Genomic DNA, 19,060 nt, shown 5'->3' with positions numbered 1-19,060 from the left:
AGTCCTAGCTTTATCTTCTGACAACAACAAGCATACTTTGGTGTCGGCGTGCCGTTTATCTGATCGACTTTGGCTATGTGTATTAAACATTGCGCGTGGACAAAATGGCGACCGAATGTCGAGAACCTAAATACTTTGCCCATGTTTTTAATAGCTGGGAGATCTAAACGGACAAAGCGCTACGGCTACTTAGTACTAAAATATAAAACAGCAGTTTTAACTATACGATGATATAATCAAGTATCCCGGGTTTGAGCGAGTGGTCATGATTTTGTTCAGATTTTTCATAAAACTGCAATTTCATCGTTCTCACGATGCAAAAATCTCAAAATCTAACCTTGATCTCCAGCGTCTACCGATGTATTATGGAGCCTGAAGTACTTGAACTACCGTCTAATGCTGCGAAGGAGCGTTAAAAAATGGTCTATTGTGGTAATTTTTAGCTTTCTTTAACGTACGTTCTCGCTGGTTTATTCTAACAGAGAAACTATCGTTTGTGATTATTTCCTTAAACTTAAGCATTGGTCAAAATAACTTCACATTTCGATGTACCACAATTATTCCGATGAACAAGAAAATAATTACTGAGATCGGTCTTAATTTTAAAGTGTTATGGTAATTCTTTGATGGTAGACTATTTGTTTACATTTTACTATGTTAATTAGTACATTTTTGGCTCCTTTATCAAAATCTAGCCTTGATCACCAGTCAAACAATAGCATGAAACGAACAAGCGATATACATATTTTTCAGAAACGTTCTAACAACTGCTGCATAAAATGTCTTAAGAAATAATTTTTAACTATAAACAATGTTATTTTCAAATTTTCATTCAACGTTTGTTTCTTTAAGATTGATGTTCGTTCTGTTATAACGACTGTTTTACTTCTGTGTCGCTTAAATGTGATTTAAAGAACTGCAGTTCTGGTTCCAGGAAACCCTGTTTGCCAGTCGAGGGCAAGTTGGCTTTGCTTTAGAGTAATCAGTGAGCTGCATTATCATGTGCAGAACACCCAAACATGTCTTTCCTCTCAGGGAAAACCCTTTTCTTTGGTGGCCGTCCTTTTAGGCAAAAAATCTCCCGACAAGCTATAATATTGCTCGCACTCTGCTCTATTACAGCAATTGATTTGATGTGAAGTTTTGATCCTAATATATCACACTCCAGCACACGAATAAATGTTTTCCTCTTTTTACGGCCTGTTTGATTTTTGTCGGTGAAGGCTTTCCTACCTGTCCCACATATTTTCCCATTATTTGCAACAACGATCCCGAAGCAGGTCAGAAAATCTGCTTTATAAGAGCCTTGCCACGCACAAAACACTTTTTCTTAGCGAAATTTACGTCTGTATTAAAGTATGTGACGATAAACAGTATAAAAAATAAAGTTTGAATCTTCCGCGCCATTTTTTTCCCCAAGATCACACGGTCTTTGTACAGCGGTTGCACGCATGCGCCCGCAAAATGCCCTCCTGCTAAATACATGTAAAGACTAAATTATTCAGTTTATGTGTCCCGAATCACGTAACAGGAACACAGTTTATAAATACGTCACACGCCAAAAATTGATCAGTTGTACAAGTGTGAAGCTCTAGAAGGCTGCGTACTGATCAATCGCGAAATTGAATAACACAGGAATCGTGTTTAAAAGAAGTCTTCTGTTTAAAAATGACGGAAGCTTTATTGACCACACACCTGTGCAGATATTTGGTAATTTTCATGTTTTTTTCGACGTTGCACTATCCATGCGTGACAGAAGATCTGCTTGACCCAAAACTTCTCAGTCGAACTCTCACTAAACTAGCTACAGATGGACTTGGTGTTGACGATTTGCAGGTAAAGGGAATTAAAAATAGTTGTATGGGTTAAGTTTTAAACATTACTCAATTGGTGTTTTTCTGTAAGTGGCAATCCGAGGGCCCTTTCATTTATTTATTTATTTATTTTGCAATTGCATAGAAAGTTGTTGATACTGTTCAGGATAAGTAACGACTTGCACAAAATTGTTTTACAAAGAAACGCAGAAGAAAGTTAAATTTAATTTTCATGGACGTTGTTTGCAGTAAAACGCAGTTTCTTTGCATGTCTTTTGTCATCATGTTTAAAGTGCATACACCATTCTTATTTCCGCGTCCCACTAGTCATCACTTTTCCAGGGAAACGAAGGCTCTAGGAACGAGTATGCGCACACACGAACTAATAAGCATAGTGATTCCACTCTTCATTCGTGGTATTTATACAATCTAAAACGACCTAAAACAAACTGGGACCATGTCAAGAGAGTATAATCAAATATATATATATGTCTGAATTTATCAAAACCAGGTCAAGGACATTTTCACCGTTTTAAGCGCAAATCGCTGTAAAAGCGTTTTTTTCTCGCCAGAAACTATCTCCAAACTCCATGATATAAAAACTAAAGCGAATGTCAGTCTTTTTTTCTCTTCTCCTCTCTCTTCTCTACCTTTCAGCGCTGTATTTCCTTTTTTTTTTCCCCTTTCTTGTGGCGTTTTAAGCCAATTCGCGCAGTAACGTACTTGTTCAAGAATACTGACGTCACTTTTCTTAGACCCGGTTTTGATAAATTCAGACATATATAAAAGCATTAAATTCGCAAGGCGTAATAAATTAGAAGAAGAAGAATCGTTTATTAAAAACAATAACACTATCAAACTAAAAACGTTATAAAAATTTGTTTCAAGGATTTAACGGAAACGAGCCACGTTGTTGACTTAACGTGTGGCGTTACTTTGCAGTAACAATTTCACTCGGTTTGTTTTCTGGTATGTTAACTTCATGTTCACATTTACAAGAAGTTCAAATTTGCGCGGTAAGCGCAAGCGCAAACACAAATGCATGGAAGCATAAGGAATAAAGATTGTTTTCCTGTGTCTGGCTTGCGGATGCATTTGCGCTTGCCTCAAGTGTGAACATCACTTATAACGGAAACGCAAGGAAGCGAACCGTGACTTGTCTCAAATCTTGGGGGAAAAAACCTTAAATTATAATTGTTTTTGCATTTACGTTTGAGCCGCACTTGTGGACAAGACTTTTTTTCTAAGGTTTAGCCACAACAGTCAATCATGAATCACTTTTTAATTAAAATAAAGAAAACAGCAGATATCTGTCCATATATGTTCGAAACTGAACGCATGACTCTCTTAATAACCACTTAATTACATGAATTATTAGCCATCTTTATATTTTGATGAATAATGTCTGTTTTGGTGAATTCAGTTTTCAGTGACGTGATTTCTGTCAACCATGGGCGCGTATCTCACTTACATCCGGGGGATTTGTTACAGAATTTGTTTCTTCATTTATGATTCCACCTTGCTTAAAAGTGCTCAACATTCTTTACACAATCTTTGTTTTGGCCAGATTAATTACGGACAACTGACCATACAAGAATTTAAAGTTATCCAGTCTTAGTTTGCTGTTTCTTTCCCATTGCAGATCATGAGTGTGAAATATCTTTACAAATACAAAGAAAAAAAAAATCCTCCAGAAAATTTCACACATTTTGAAATAGGCAATTCATGTACAAAACTAAGGGATGCTTTAGTTTTATTACCTTCTTCTCTCCATTTTAGGAACACTTTGATAAATTGAAGTTTACTGAGACCTCAGTGGACGGCAGCTCCATCATCCCTAAATTGGCAGCGGAGGTTTCAGGCAAGTTTAGATAACGATTTCTCGTTGTACGAAAACTTAAAGAAGCCGTCGAATCCTCTTGGCTCATGGAGTCTCCTACAACAAATCCAACGGAATGTTGCCAGATAGCAAACTCGCCGAGTGGCCTAGAGTACGATTCAAGATTTCGTAAACTGAAAGTTGACTTTTCACGTGTATGTGTGAAAATACCTGTGGATGCTCAGTCCTCGAGAGACTATGGCTGCGGTCACATCTACGACGTAACTTAAGTTAAACTATAGTTAGTCTCAAGTTACGTGACGTCATACCTAACTATAGTTAGTGCTTTCTGTCGTCTTTGCGGTCACACCATTGCAGTTAGCTATAGTTAGTTCTGATTAGGTTGTGAATAATTTGGTATTTAAATTAGTTCACGGCAGCCCTCGTTGTTTATTTGTGTCCAGTTGTTCCTCTATTTTTTCTATTTTTGCACGGCATTTCGGCGTTGAAGAAAATAAAATGAAGTAAGGATGCTAGAAACCGAAGAATTTAAGCTTTATTTTTGCGAACATTGATGATATGTAATTTCTTGGCATGTTGTTTGTCCTGTTTTCCTTCCTTTGACGCTTTGTTTTGCATATTTATCTTCATCTCGCACGTGCGAAAAGAATTGTCGCATTCTGATTGGCTTTTCGTTTGTAAACTTAAGACTAACCCATGAACCTTGCTTGTTCTAACCATAGTTAGGGCGAACAGAGAAGCGGTCACATTACCGAAATAGCTAACTATAGTTAACGCCGTCCTAACTATAGTTAGCAATCTAGATGTGACCGCAGCCTATGTCGCTGATTCTGTTGTGAATGAAATGAAGGATTTAATGAAAAATCATGAATTTATAAAATGGCAATACTTTGCATCAGAGGATGGCACTTACACGAATTTTCCAGCGTTTGAGGATATGGCAGACTGCAGATCTTATGATCCTCGTTTCAGACCTTTTTATGTAGAGACAGCCACACCAGAACCCAAAGATGTTGTTCTTGTTATCGACAGAAGTGGATCAATGAGGGAAGAAGGCAGGATTAAAGTGGCTAGGGAGGCTGCTAAAACATTACTTAGTACAATGAACCCGAGGGATAGAGTAAGTACTGAATGAAATATGATGACAAATCAACATATTTCAAACCCTTCCATTTACAGCGAGCAGTCTTGTCATCATCCTTATCATCCACAGCTAAGATAAGAGGACCATTAATTTTGGGGTTCGTGCGACACAAAAATATATTTTGGCTGTACGAAAATCTTTTAAAATCTGCGACAAAGCTCACTTAATATGATGACTTCTCTTCGTTATTGAAGGCAGTGCACAATACCGATGCAAAGTTAAACTGCAATGACTTGTCTAATTGTTATTGATTAAGAAGTGCAGCCTACACCGCCAGTCGGCCTCTGCTTCTCTAAAGTTTGTCAAGAACACCAAACCTAGCTGTTCATATTAATTGATTAATTGACTAATAAATTGGTTGATCGATCGATCAAGTGATTTTGTTAATGTTTCATTATTGTATTAGATTGGATTGGTAAAATTCAGCACATTTGCTGAAACACCAACTGGACACAGGAATGACGGGCGAGACTGTCACAGCAAACGCTTGGCGGTGGCTACACCAACTAACATAAAATACCTGAAAAAATACGCTGATGCAATTACTGCTTATGGTAAGCTATAAAGAAAAATAATTCGGGTATCATGACTCTTTTAATTTTATTCTATCAAGAAACAAGGTATACGTTTAAACAGCAGTATTCTGTAAGAAATTAGGTCGAAAAAAGGAAATAACAATGTTTTCAACGATCGGATCAGAGGAAAATTGGCCTTTAAACTCCATTGTGAGTTTCAATCGTACATTTATGGTGAAAATTATTAGATAGTTATGATAAACTTCCTATGTTTTTATGTTTTTTTCCCACAGGAGAAACGTTTTATTCCAAAGCACTTACTCGGGCCTTCGATTTGTTGAAGGGTTCGTCTGTTGGAAAGGGTCCGTCCAGGAGAAAGGTCATTCTCTTTTTAACAGATGGTCATCCAACCGACAAAAATTCGACAATCATGCAAACGATTAAAACAAAAAACGCTGAGCTTAACAACTCAGTCGTAATAATGACGTATGGGATTTTACAGGACTTGCCAATCCTTCAACATATTGCTGAACAAGATGGAGCATCCTATGGTGTACCAAAAGCGCCTGACGTCACTGTGAGTAAACAAGCAGTGAATAAAATCAATTTGCTTATAAGAGGGTCTGAATGGGGTTTAGTGTTTAGTATTATTTGCCCATAATTTTTTAGAGTTTGCTGTTGCATTGGCCAATTTTTTAATGTTTACTGTTTCCGGAGAAAATACTGTTAAGTGTTTGGAGGGGTTTTTCATGAAATGTTAGCATTGTAAATTTTTATCTGCTCTTCATAATCGGATAGAAATCACTCATGAACTCGGAGAAAATTTTCCGATTTCTCCCCGGAAATCTTCGGTAGTCTTCGGAAATCTTCGGCAGTATTTGGGAACATTCGGTAGTCCTCGGAAATCTTCCGAAATGAACGGAAATCTTCGGAAAATGGCCGAAAACGTTTACATATACTGTACAATACTGAATATTGGCTTTTTTGAAGCAGTTTTTGTTCTTTTCTATATAAAATTTACTGTTACAGAGAGTTTTTTACTGTTAGTGTTAAAATGCCTAAAATATAACTGTTTCATGTTACAGAGCCAAAAAATTAAGTGTTTAGTGTTTTCGAGGTACCCCCATTCAGACCCTCCTATAAGTTGAAATGTAAAAACCTGCCGGCATTTTGTTCATTAAATTTAGAGTGATGATCACCACAGAAAGGTAGAACCTTACGAAGAAAATTGAGGATTACGCGTCCGACTTGTACTTGAATCATTTAGCATACTGTATGTTCAGTTTCTTTCTTTCTTACGACGATTAAATGCGTTTGTGTTCCGTAGATCAAATAAGTTACACCCAAATACGACGTTGTATATCCGGAATGATAAACTGTTGTTAGAGTTCTTGTTATTTTCCGTAAGAATGAAGTGTTTTTATACTTGGCACGGATGCCAAGTATTGGCTACTGGTTTGTGTAAAAATTATTGGGCATTTCACGGTCTCCCATTTTTTTAAAAACTCCATTAATTCAAACATTTCTCTTAAGTTATATTTCTTTCATTTTTCAAATGAATGTTGTCAAAACCTATTAGCATTACTTTTATTCTTATTTTGCTTCCTCTTATTTAGGCTGGAACGTTTACACATGTAAAAAACATAAAGAATCTACGAAAGGATTTGGCAACATATTACGATTTCTTCTCAACACAAACTGTTCGTGACGAGCCAATCATATCCATTCCTTACATTGACGCCTTTGGAACAGGTAAGAAAGGTGTATACAGGGTCGGGTTTGGGAGGGGAGGGGTTGCGTGGGGAGGAAGCAGTTAAGTTAAGCATTTTTGGGGCCTGAGGCAAACTAAATAAAGGTGCAAGGATAGGGCGGCGCTATGAATTCTATTATGATTTATTGTGTCAGGTAGTCCTACAAAAGAGAATAAAAGGTTTGATGAACAATGTGTGTTAATCCAGTGCATGCATTATGAAGTGTTTCCATTGTTTTATTTGAAAAACAATTCGACAAACAGATTCTGTCACGACGCTCGTTATACTCGAGATTTCCTTATCTATGCAGAATACAAAACAACGGCTTGAGAAAAATGTATGGAAAAAAAATTCATGCGTCTTTCGGGACTTAAATCGGCTGTTTTGCAAGAAATTTGGCTAAAAAAAAGCAAATTTTAAGGATTGAAATAAAATTTTTAAGGCCTTCACCTAACTTTAACGTGCAAAATTTATATACAGACGATATCAACAGGTTGATTGACAGCACTGCGTCAATGTATCTATACACCGCTATAAGGACAAAGGAAAATGCCAACTTGCTTCCCCCCCAGATATATTTAATGAGCTTTATGAGATATATGGTAACAGATATATTTAATGAGCTTTATGAGATATATGGTAACAAATACCCTCTTTTTTATGAGATGCGGTGACCGCCCTGGCACCAAGATGAAAATTTGTGACGCAATTATCTAGACGTAAAATGAAACGAAGAAACATTGGCCTACTGAAAAGTATTACTTGTATTTCTCGTTGCTTAAGTCTGAACACAAGTCGTGCTGGTCCAAATTGTCAAAACTTCAAATAAAACAATATGAATATCAATGTATATTTTTCAGCCGGTTTGGAGATGTGCTGGTTTTAAAAAACTCATTATTAATTCATAAAGAAAATACAAAAGAAATTAATGTTTAATGAGTGTCTTTATATCTGATAAAGACACGGCTCAACTTTGCGTCCAATTTTCTAAGCCAAAATAACCCCAAATCTAAATATTAGGGGTATCAAATGGTCTTTGCGAGCATTTGCGAGCATGCGAGCACAGCGTTTTTCTTTGCGAGCACGAGCATTGACAAAAATTAGCCTTGCGAGCAACGAGCACTTTTCAAAAACCTACCTCCACTAAAAACCGAGCATGCGAGCACTTGTAAAAATGTGCGAGCACGAGCAAACGAGCACCCACTAAAATTTTGCGAGCATTGCGAGCACTGCGACATTTTGAGGGACCATTCTTGACTCCTAATATTAGTCCAAGAATGAGTTGATCTACATCAGAAGATTTTGAAGCCGTTCAATAAATTCGCAGTTCGTGTTTTATCAAGTCTAAAACACTCGGCTACGCCTCGTGTTTTAAACTTGATAAAACACTGCTGCTCATTTATTAAACATTACATAGTATTAGTTGCAGTTATTTTTGTTCTACTGCTTCGTCTAATGTTTTATTGTATACCTACAGGTCTGTTAACATCCATAACACTGCCTTGTTATCACCAAGGTAAATTCATTGGTGTTGTTGGTACAGACCTTAGCATGGAAGACCTTCTTTCTGAAATCACCTACTTTCAGAGAGGAAAGTCAAGTTATGCTTTCATGGCGGACAGCTCCGGAAGGACCATGATGCATCCCCTCCTGCCAGCCCCTTCTGACGCTTATGGGGACCCCATTTTTATGGACATCACGGCCTTAGAACCTGGAACTGAGTTTTATTCAGTATTTGAATCGATCAAAAGGTAAGTTTTTAAAGCTCAGGTATTTGAATGAGCTCGAATATTTTTTTTAAAAAAATCTAGCCTATTCTGATGGACTTCTTGATTACTTTAAAAATGATCAATTCGATAAGTGGTTAGAAGGAGGTCGTACCATCCATCATCGATCAGTGGAATATTGTCAGATAACTATTAAATGTTTCTCCTTCTCATCGTCCTCAAGCTAAATCGAAAGAGTTGGCCAGAGCTTTTAGATATACAGTATACAGGTAATTCTGAATTACGTATACATTATTTTCTTTTTTTTGTGGGCTTTTAAGTGGTGTAAAGTATACTGTTTTTCCAAATTTTGACATCTTGCATGATTTTGAAAGGACAGTTTGGGTATACAAGGTACATGTGTTTTAGGTATAATGTTGGTAAACCACTGATATTCCCATAGTCGACCCTGAATCGTAGGTTAATGGAAATATAAAAGGGGCACTAAATAATTTTTCGATCTTGTTTTTATAGTTTTTAATGTTGTTGTTGTCGTTGTTCCTTTTTGCATTTTTTTTCTTCTATGTAAGAGGTGGATCTGGACATAAAACATTTTCATCAAAGCGTTTTCTGCCTCGAGGTGGCAATGTTAAAGAAGGAGTTACAGTTTTAAAGGTGCCGTCAACTTATCACTGGATGCCAGTTGAAGAGACAAATTTTACCGTTGGAATCGTGGTAGCATTTGGCGATAAGGACGAAAATCTTGAAAGTCAAACTATTCCTTTCGGTAAAAAAAAAACGTAACACTTTTTCAGTTTGATAAAATCACACTAATACCATTAAATGTGAAAGTAAATAGATGTAGTTGTTTACCCTTTTCTGGATCCGCTTGCGTATCCTGCCATACTTCTTGTTTGCCTGATTGTTTACGGGAATTCACGGGTAAAATAATTTACGTTCGGTTGAGCGAAGCGAATTAGAACGTCATTACCCTTTTCATGTCTGAGTAAAATGAAAACACTTTGTAACATATATATCACACAAAGGCAAGTTTTTAAAACATGCCTCGTGAGAGCTCTTGTGCGTGATTTATAAAATTGGTAGTAGGATTACTGTACAAGCCCACTTTATGGTTAACTACACAGATTTTACGTTTTTGTACCATCGTTTGGACTTAATCAGGCCCAAGGAACCCTGTGTTCACTTTGAAAGATATTCAACTAAAGGTCAGTATGTAGGCGATTAATTTGTCTAACAAAAATAGCGTTTTGTTTTAGGTAATCCACAAACTACTCTGATTTTCAGGTTATTTAACAATTATTCCATGAGCCCGCGTTGGATACGAGGTGGTAAATAGCCAAACATGTAGCCAACGAGGTGCGAAGCGCCGAGTTGGCTATAACGACTCGTATCCAACAAGGGCGAATGGAATAATTGTTTTATTAAATTCTTCTCAAGTTTAAATCGACTGGACATTTCATTTTGATGTAAACGAAGTGATAGTATGAGGAGGCGCGAAAATTTCTGGCTCAGTGTTCACTTCTTGAGTTGAATGAAACATACGAGGAAAGCGAGCGAGAGAGTTTTCTTCCCAAGATTTTCCTCGAACAATCCTCTCTAAAGTCGTCTAAATATCCTGGAAATTGTGACAACAGTAAAGATTTACGGGAAGATCCGAAGCAAAAGCTTTTCTGGAAACTACAAGTCTTGTGCAAGTCGAACGAAGCAAGTGTTTACATTATACTTCTTTACGGCTCCACGGCTGTCATCAAGACTTTTATATTATTTGAAGCGAAATTGAGCTCAAAGTGGAACAGGTTTATTGAAGTGTAAAAGGACAAAACCAAGATTGAAAGGTAACAAACTTAACTGAAGTGCTGAGCCTAGTTTTATGATGTACACCGAATGAAACTGTGTCAGTTTGCCGTTCTTTCGTAAATTATTTTCTGCTTTTCTACTTTATTCGCTCGCTCTTGTTGTGCGTTTAAAAGTATTATTAATTAAACTTTTTGCATCTATCGTTTTGTTTTGCGTAGTTAAATTTACTAGGGCATTTCTGTCGTTTTTGTAGGCACCGCTAATTATTTCTTGTTCATAAAGCTCGCCAAATTTGCTGTTTAAAACCATTTTTTGATGGAACTGTCGCTTCCCACAGAAAAATTTTACGCTAAGCGGCACTTGCCGCACTCATTTCCCATATAGGGTCACACATAGGTATATGAGCTGATAACCGGGATTCAGTAAACCAATCAGAAAGCTAGAAATGCAATATTCGAGGTTGAGAATTTAATAATGATCGTTATTGATTGACTTCGATTTCCTCCATTTATGAAACCTCGCAAAATTTTTAATTGTGATTATTTTAAGAGGGTCTCAACGGGGTGGTGGCTTTTACGGTTAATGGTTAATATTTTGGCTTTTTTGACTAAAGTTAATTTCTTTACGTAACGGTTAAAAGAAGTGTTAAACAATTAATTTTTATTGTTGTAAAAAGGAAAAAAGTTGATCTATATTGTTCAAAACACACATTTTAAGGTCTAAGGATCATTCTGGGATCAAAAAGTAGTCTAGCCTATTTTATTTTAAATTATTTCGCCGCTTATTTCCACTGTGACATTAATTTTAAGATCAAATGACTCTTGGTCGAACTTTTTGGCTTAGTTGTTACAGTTAACATATATTACGGCTAACGTTTATTTTTTTTAATTTTTTCGTCTTAAACGGCTAAATTTTTGGCCATATTACGGAAATAATAACATTTATTATATGGCTACAATAGTAGGCGCGCTCTGATTGGCTGCTGAGCGGGCATTATTTTCTTGTAATGACCGGGCATTATGAAAATTTTCTCGGCTCGACGGTTTTTTGAGTTGTGAGTAAAAGCTACTAGCGAGGGGGCAAAAACAACAAAAAATGCCGACAAAATATAACTATCTTTTCAATAACTGAAAGAAAAAGTATAAACATAACTAACAATACTTCTTTATTATGAGCGACGAAGAGAGCCACAGAGAGCGAGAGCGAGTTTTACCTCCAGTGTTTTTTCCCTTGATTATACTCTTTTTTTGAATAGTGCTTAAAGGCCATATAATAAATAACTTATTAACCTCGTCCGCTCGGTCATTACAGGGGAATCTCAGACCTCGACCTTGATGTATTGATCTCGCTGTCGCTCGGTCAATACATCAAGGCCTCGGTCTGAGATTCCCCTGTAATGACCTCACTCTCGGTTAATAAGTAGTATTTATTCGATATTTGTTTTAGAATCGACAATTGTAAAGTTTGGTGCCGAAGCCTTTAAAGAACCATACACCTATCTTGGATTGGATGAGACCGTATCCCGTGTGAACGCCTACAAACGTTTTATGACAGGTGCAAGCGCAAGCGATCCCGGATTCAAACCGGGCATTCGGGACACAGTTATAGCCACAAGAAAGGTCGAAGACATTTGGTTTCGAGAAAAGAAAGACTACACAAAATATCTGGTTTGGAGATATGTCGGCACGTCTAATGGTGTGTTCAGAATGACGCCTGGGACATCAATGGCGAAATCGTTCGACCCAAGGAAAAGACCATGGTAAAGTATTTGTCTGTAAATGGCGAACGCAAAAGTACATATTTAGTTTGGTTTTGACTGCTACTTCATTACTTCAACAAACGTAAGAAAAAATAGAAATTTATTTTACCAAATCCACCGTAATCCAGTCCAAGGGGAGCAGACATAGCGTAGTGGTGAGAGCGCTTGCCTGCCACCAAAGTGGCCCGGGTTCGGTTCACGACAGACCCTTCGTCACATGTGGCTAGAGTTCGTAGTTGGTTCTCGCCCTTTCTTCGAGGGCTTTCTCCGGGATCCCCGGTTTTCCTCTCTCCCGAAAAACCAACATTTTCAGATTCATAAGTGACCTTAATGGAGGGCGGGGAGATCCGCATGAAACCTGCTAGAGCTCATGAGACTTCTAAATATGGTAACTTATTTAAACCAACCAATCTACTCCAATCTAAACCAGACTGTGCAAATTTGACAGAATTTCTTGAATGATCAAATAATACAGCATGACATCGGTGACGTCTGCCGTAGCCATGATGTTGACGTTGACGACGATGACGACTGACATGACTGGTGCCATTGCCAAAATAAAATGATAATGATAATGACGACGGTTACAATAACGGCGAAGGTGTCGATGGCGACGACGATGACTATCACAGCAAAGATGACAAAACGAAGCTGTTCCACAGAAAAGCTGTTCTGCATGCACTTTCCAGCTCGCTGAGAAAAAACATTGAACCCATCTGGCTGGCTTTTTTTGTAAGCAGTTTTCTTGCTTATTAAGTATAACATGTAAAATTTCATGAAAATCTGATGACTCGTTCGTTAGAAATCGTGCGTTTTCTCAGTGAGCTGGGAAGTGAATGAAGAACAGCTTTTCTGTGGAACAGGTTCTTTTTAACCCCGTTTTGTCCTCCTGATGAATATGAAAATATTTTTGTAACCATTAACCAATTCTTATGGTATCCTTTAGGTACCTCTCAGCGTTAAGCAACACGGGAAAGGTCGCCCTCTCCACGCCTTACATAGACGCCGCGGGAACAGGTGTGGTGATAGCTGCTTCCCACTCTATATACCGTGGAGAAAAAAACAGCCAACATACTACGAATGACCAAGTTATTGGAGTCATGGGTGCGGACTTTCCTTTATCATACTTTCAAAAGTAAGACTAACTGACTTGAAATTGCACTCAATTATTCACCTCAGAAAAGAGGGTTGTTAAAGTTTAGTTGCGTATAGAAAATGATTTACCATTAAAACCTTTTAATGCAAAAATGAAATGAGTCCGTCATTTTGGATCATTGTTGATCATTGTTGACAAAAAAGCAGATCGCACAAATCGAACTTCGCTATTAAGTAGGACTTTACTCGGTCCAGTTACCATTAACTGGTAATGACGTACATTGAAGCCCCGCTCTACGGACACTCCGTTATGACGGACAGTTTTGTTTGTCTCGATAAAAAGCTTATACATGTTCTCTTACATAAAACAGCTTAAAACTGACAATGGATACCTTTCAGTGACGCAAGAGGCACTCTCTCTCATACCAATTAGTCTGGCTATACAGAGAATTTTCGGTCAACCCTTAGCTTCGCACCGTGCGCAAACCGTACCCTTTTAAAAATGAAAACTTTCCATAGTTATTGCGTTTCAAGATTAGTAATACATTAGCATAATAACGTGTCTCTCTCCCGCCGTTGGACCGTCCTGTACACCTAAGTGCGAAAAAAATGAGCGTAAGGTTTCTTCAGTGAACTAAAGTTACAGTTGAGGAATTAAAGATCGTTCTGTTGCTTTTAAACCTTGTGTTCTTGCGTCTTCGTATTTATGAAACATGTGTCCGTGATGTTCTTTCTCGAAGCCTGCTTGATTCGGACACCCCGATAATATGGAATTTTTTGCATGTCCGAATTAACAGGGTTCCACTTTTTTTTCAGACTCTTGACAGATACATATCCAAAGTGCAAGGAAAACAACTATGATTGTTTCGTGTTGGATGGTGCGGGATTTCTGATCATGCACGATGATTTCCTTGTACCTGACATAACAGCTAAAAAACTGGAATATGTCCACATCACCGAAAAGGAAAAAGACATTGCTGAGGATCTTTTACAGAAAGGATATTTAGTGAAAAAAGAATGCCGCAACTTGGAAAAAATTAAACTAGAGAGCTTTTACGAGTTAAAGATTCCACGACAAGGAGTGAATACGCTTGATAGTGGAGACCGTTGTAAGAAGTACCAGCTTTCTAGTGTGGGGGATAGCAATGCGTTTTTGGGTAAGAAATAAACGTTGCATTGCTTTTCAATGAGGGGGGAGGGGGGGCGTAATAGTGAAATAGTATGTTGTTAATGTTGGTTCACCGTGTTCTCCAATTATCCAATTATTTAATACGTAAATCGTATAATATCCATAATAAACAAAGCTGATTCGATTAAGTGCTAAATAGAAAAAAAAAACATTGATAAAAACCACAAAGCTGGTGAACAGAAGACCGTGACGTCAAAATATTTCAAAATACAAGTTTTCAAAATTTGTTTGTTATGGCTTACATAATGAGTTGACATTTCACCTTTTCGAAGTTGGCGCGGGCGGGAAATTGTGGAAATACGTTTTGCCTTTATAGCCGCTCATTTCTGCCTGTTTGGTAGCTTGTTTTTTCCTTCGTATTTTTTTCCTTAACTATATCACACTTTAAAAAACTCAACATTATTGAATCCCCTTTACCGAGTGTTCCTATATGTAAAACTTTAAACACGGAATATCATCAGTTAATGAAGCTTAAGTAAAAAGCTAAAACTTATTACAACTGCTTTACATGATTGCCGTGTGGGAATCCGATATATCAGCTATCTTCTTAATATTTTGCTTAAAATAATAACAGATACAGCATTTTTTAGGCATTTGAGCAAGAGAGAAGCTAAGAGAAGAGAAGCTTCGTTTACCAACGCCTACCAACGGAGTAAAGCAGAAGGCCTAGTACGCTTTTTGTATTGCTAGGATTAAAAGTGCTACCTGTTGGTTACTTTACTATGATCTCGGTGTGTGGTACTGGTGTTTCTAATTATGATTGCACCTTAACACAATCCGCATTGTTGACAAGTATTTGTACCAACAGGAATCATATCACGTGACAGTTTCTGTTACTCCAGGTCTTGCACGTGCTCCAGCAATAAAGAATGTTCCAATGTGCAGGGTTTGACCTGCCAGTGCCCATGCTCCTCGCGACTTGAATTTCATTATTGCAGAAGCGAGTTTCCCGCCAGCAAGTAAGATAAAAAAAAAACTTTTTTATTGTTAGTTAACGAAGATGACGAGTGTTGCATGTTTATTGATACAGCACTACGATCATTGTCACAAGTAATGATTTCAAACATTTCCGCAATTACTGGTGTTACATTAGCTTAGCTTATGGCCCTTACACGATTATTGTCGATGGTAACAGTTTATGTGCATGCTTCCAAAAAGCAAACACCCCTTATCTGATTTTTTTTCTCAGTACTTCTATCTGTCCTGTACCAGCCACTGTCGTCCCATCCGAACGAGTTAACGATCCTTCAGTAAGTGGCTTAGAGAAATGTTTTGACCCACAATGCAAGAAAAAGACAGATTCAGGGTCATGTGACGGAGTGGTGGGATGCTATTGGTGCGTTAGAGACAAGCACAACGCCCCACTTTCCAATGAATACTGCGCTGATATCAATTCCTGTTATGGTGGAAGAGAAGGTACGTTCGGCTGAATTTTAACTTCTTTCCTCTTGGTGCGGTAAAAAAAAGAAACCAAAGATCTAAAAAACAATACCGTCATACAACCGGAACTAACATGCTTAAGAAGAACCCCCACACGTATCGAATGCTTTGAGATATTAGCTGTATAAAAGTGGTGTATCGTCTATTGCCATCCATTAATCCACCCTCTTCAATTGTACTTCCTTTTCACCGGAAAACTCGGTGTTTCACCGATAGAAAAGTTTCCAACAAGAGCTTGTATTAGAATTGATAAAAATACATTGATGCAATAGCTTTAGAGAAAAGTCGGATATGAGGGCCCGTTAATCATGCCAAAAATTGCGTATAATAATATTATGGACCCCCTTTACAACTTACGGTACCGTAACGTCACAAGGGCATTCACTTTTTCATCATTCAATCTAATCCTTTTTGTAATAGAAAATAAGAACAAAATGATATACCGTCTGCATAAGCCAATTTAAAGTAAAGATGCAGCTTTCATTTAGAGATAAACCCTCACTTTTATAATTTTTTCGTTGGAAACGAAATCTTAATTTGTGACGATTACTTTACAATCACTAATTAATGAGAGAATTACGTTACAATCGATAATCGATTGCAATTAGTGCGAACGGCAATTGAAATCACCTTCGGTTTCCTCCCGAAGATAAAGACCTAAATAAGAGCCATCGGGTATGTACAGTTAATATGTAATCTTTCGACTTTGGCAAATTGTTATATTTAATTATCGTTGTAATAGTGATACATTGTTTCGAAAGACTTGCAGCTGTAAATCAGATACAACACTAAATGAGACAGCAATAAACCGAGAGTCCTTTGAGACGTTGGTAACCTTATTAACCGCTTCGGTCGAGGAAACAATAATTAATCAACTTAATTGTCACGAGACATTTGTCCTGGCAAATTAAGATTTTATTCACCTCTCCAAAAATGGTTTTTTAGGGTAAATTACAATAAAATATTAAAAATGTACAGCTAAAAAATAAAATCATTCTAAATATCATAAAGGGTTACGTTTAAAAGGGTTCTATGTTTCAATAAAATTCTTCCAAGCGCGACGTTTTATAGCATCCTTAAAAATACTCAAGGTAGAGTCCGAGGTAGTTCGTTCCAAAGCCGAGTAGCTCTGAATAAATGCTTGTTTCGCATAGCTTGTGTGAGTTGCACCTAAATGAGGTGAATTAATTGGACATTGCACTGTGTAATTTCTCAGGTACAAGAGCTCCTGGAAGCGGCGGGATTCTGACCGACGACGACGACAAGGACGACGACGACGATGATGATGATGATGATGGTGACGACAAGGGCGGACTGTCTGGTGGAGCCATCACTGGTATTGTTCTGGGGTCGATAGCTGTCATTATTGTAGCTGTCATTATCATCGTGAAATGCAAGAGCAGACTGAGAGTTCCTAAGAACCGGACTGTCAATCCATCAGTGGCTGCCCCGGCCCCTACGGTGTCTTACAATGCGCCTCCACCGGCATATCCTCCGTACGGACCCGAGCCTGGTCTTTCTATGCACGCCACGAGCATTGCAATGCCACCGATTTATGATGAGCAAATGTCAACTGTGGCATCAGCGCCACCATATTACCCCTTATTATAAGGGAGCTAGTGCATACTAGACACTAATACAGTCAACTCTCTCTTAACGGACACCTCTATAAGACGGACACCACCATAAGACGGACATCTAGTGTTGGTCCCGTCCCTGCCGTTTTACCGTCATTTTACTGTTACTAAACTTCCTATAAGACGGACAGTTGGAGCCGGTCCCGACGGTATCAACAACAATAATCTTTAATGTACTCTTGCACTTACACGAAAGGATTAAAACAGAGGGGAAATTAAATAAAGTAAGAGTACTTGCTGCCTGAAATAACCATAAGGGCTAGTGGAGCCAGGCAGCCAGTTGACATTAGCATCAGTTTAATGAAAATAAATTAACAGATCGGCAAGAGAACAGATTCGCACATAAAAAGAAAGAAAAAGAAAAAGCACACAATTAGGGAATTCCGTTTTAGAGAGAGTTGATTGTAAAGTAAATTAATGTACGTGATTTATGTTACGCTATGCAGGCAAAGTTATAATGCGACAAAGCAAAGTCATTAAATTACAACTGCATGACAGTAGTTTCAAAGAGGCTATTTCATCATGCATTGATATATTTTGTAAAATGTGTAATATTTGCTCCCAATACAAGAAAATATAACTGATCAAAGTGGAAAACACTATAAAAGAATGGATGGAAATCAAGGATGTCTTAGAATGATGAATATGGAAATAGATTATGGCTTAGTTTTTGCTAAAACTTAAAAGTTGACATTTTTTTTCTGACAAGTACATTTAATTTGCTTACTTTTGTAATAAAAGTTTGAGTATTGATGTGTTACAGTGGTACCTACCAAGCCGTTTCCACTTGACAAGGTTTTCCATTATTATTATTAGTTTGTATTTTGTGCGTTTGCTGGTACGAAAACGTCGTAGCAAGTTTATTTTAGGACAATTGGGTGGTTTGTGTTTAACCTGCGTCACAAAAAACGCTGCATGAAAGGTTATACGATAAATTGCCTTTTTTTAAAGGAATTTTTATTGGATTTGAATTTTTATTTAACAAGGCACGACTTAAGTCATAAAATTGCAGATAATTATACATACCTAACATCGTATTCAATATAAACACAACTGTCGACATTAAAAAATAATGCATTGTGAGTGAGTGTATACATTAAAACTTAATACATGCTAATTATTCCGTTTATGTGTTAAGGGTCACGTAACAGGAACATAAAGTTGAGAAATGCGTCACACGAAACAATGAAAATAAATATCAGACTGATTTGCAAACTTTTAAACCAAATATAAATTTATACAGCAGCATATATCACTCTGGCAATGTCCCAAGTGAATAGCTGGCCACCGTTCGGGGAAAAAGAAAGATAGAAAAGAAAAGACAAGAACAGGGACAATTCCATTTAAGCCCC

The 19,060-nt window shown here is 37.5% G+C and overlaps 1 pseudogene; it reads left to right on the top strand.

Moving 5' to 3' along the window:
* The first annotated feature begins 1,668 nt into the window (after window positions 1-1,668).
* On the top strand, window positions 1,669-18,516 carry LOC144667363 (VWFA and cache domain-containing protein 1-like; annotated as a pseudogene).
* The last annotated feature ends 544 nt before the right edge of the window (window positions 18,517-19,060 follow it).

Source organism: Oculina patagonica, chromosome 10, assembly GCF_052425735.1.
Source record: "Oculina patagonica isolate OP01 chromosome 10, crgOcupat, whole genome shotgun sequence".
Taxonomy (NCBI): Eukaryota; Metazoa; Cnidaria; class Anthozoa; order Scleractinia; family Oculinidae; genus Oculina; species Oculina patagonica.
The sequence above is the reverse complement of the archived record's forward strand: the minus strand, read 5'-3'. Positions and strand labels throughout refer to the sequence as shown.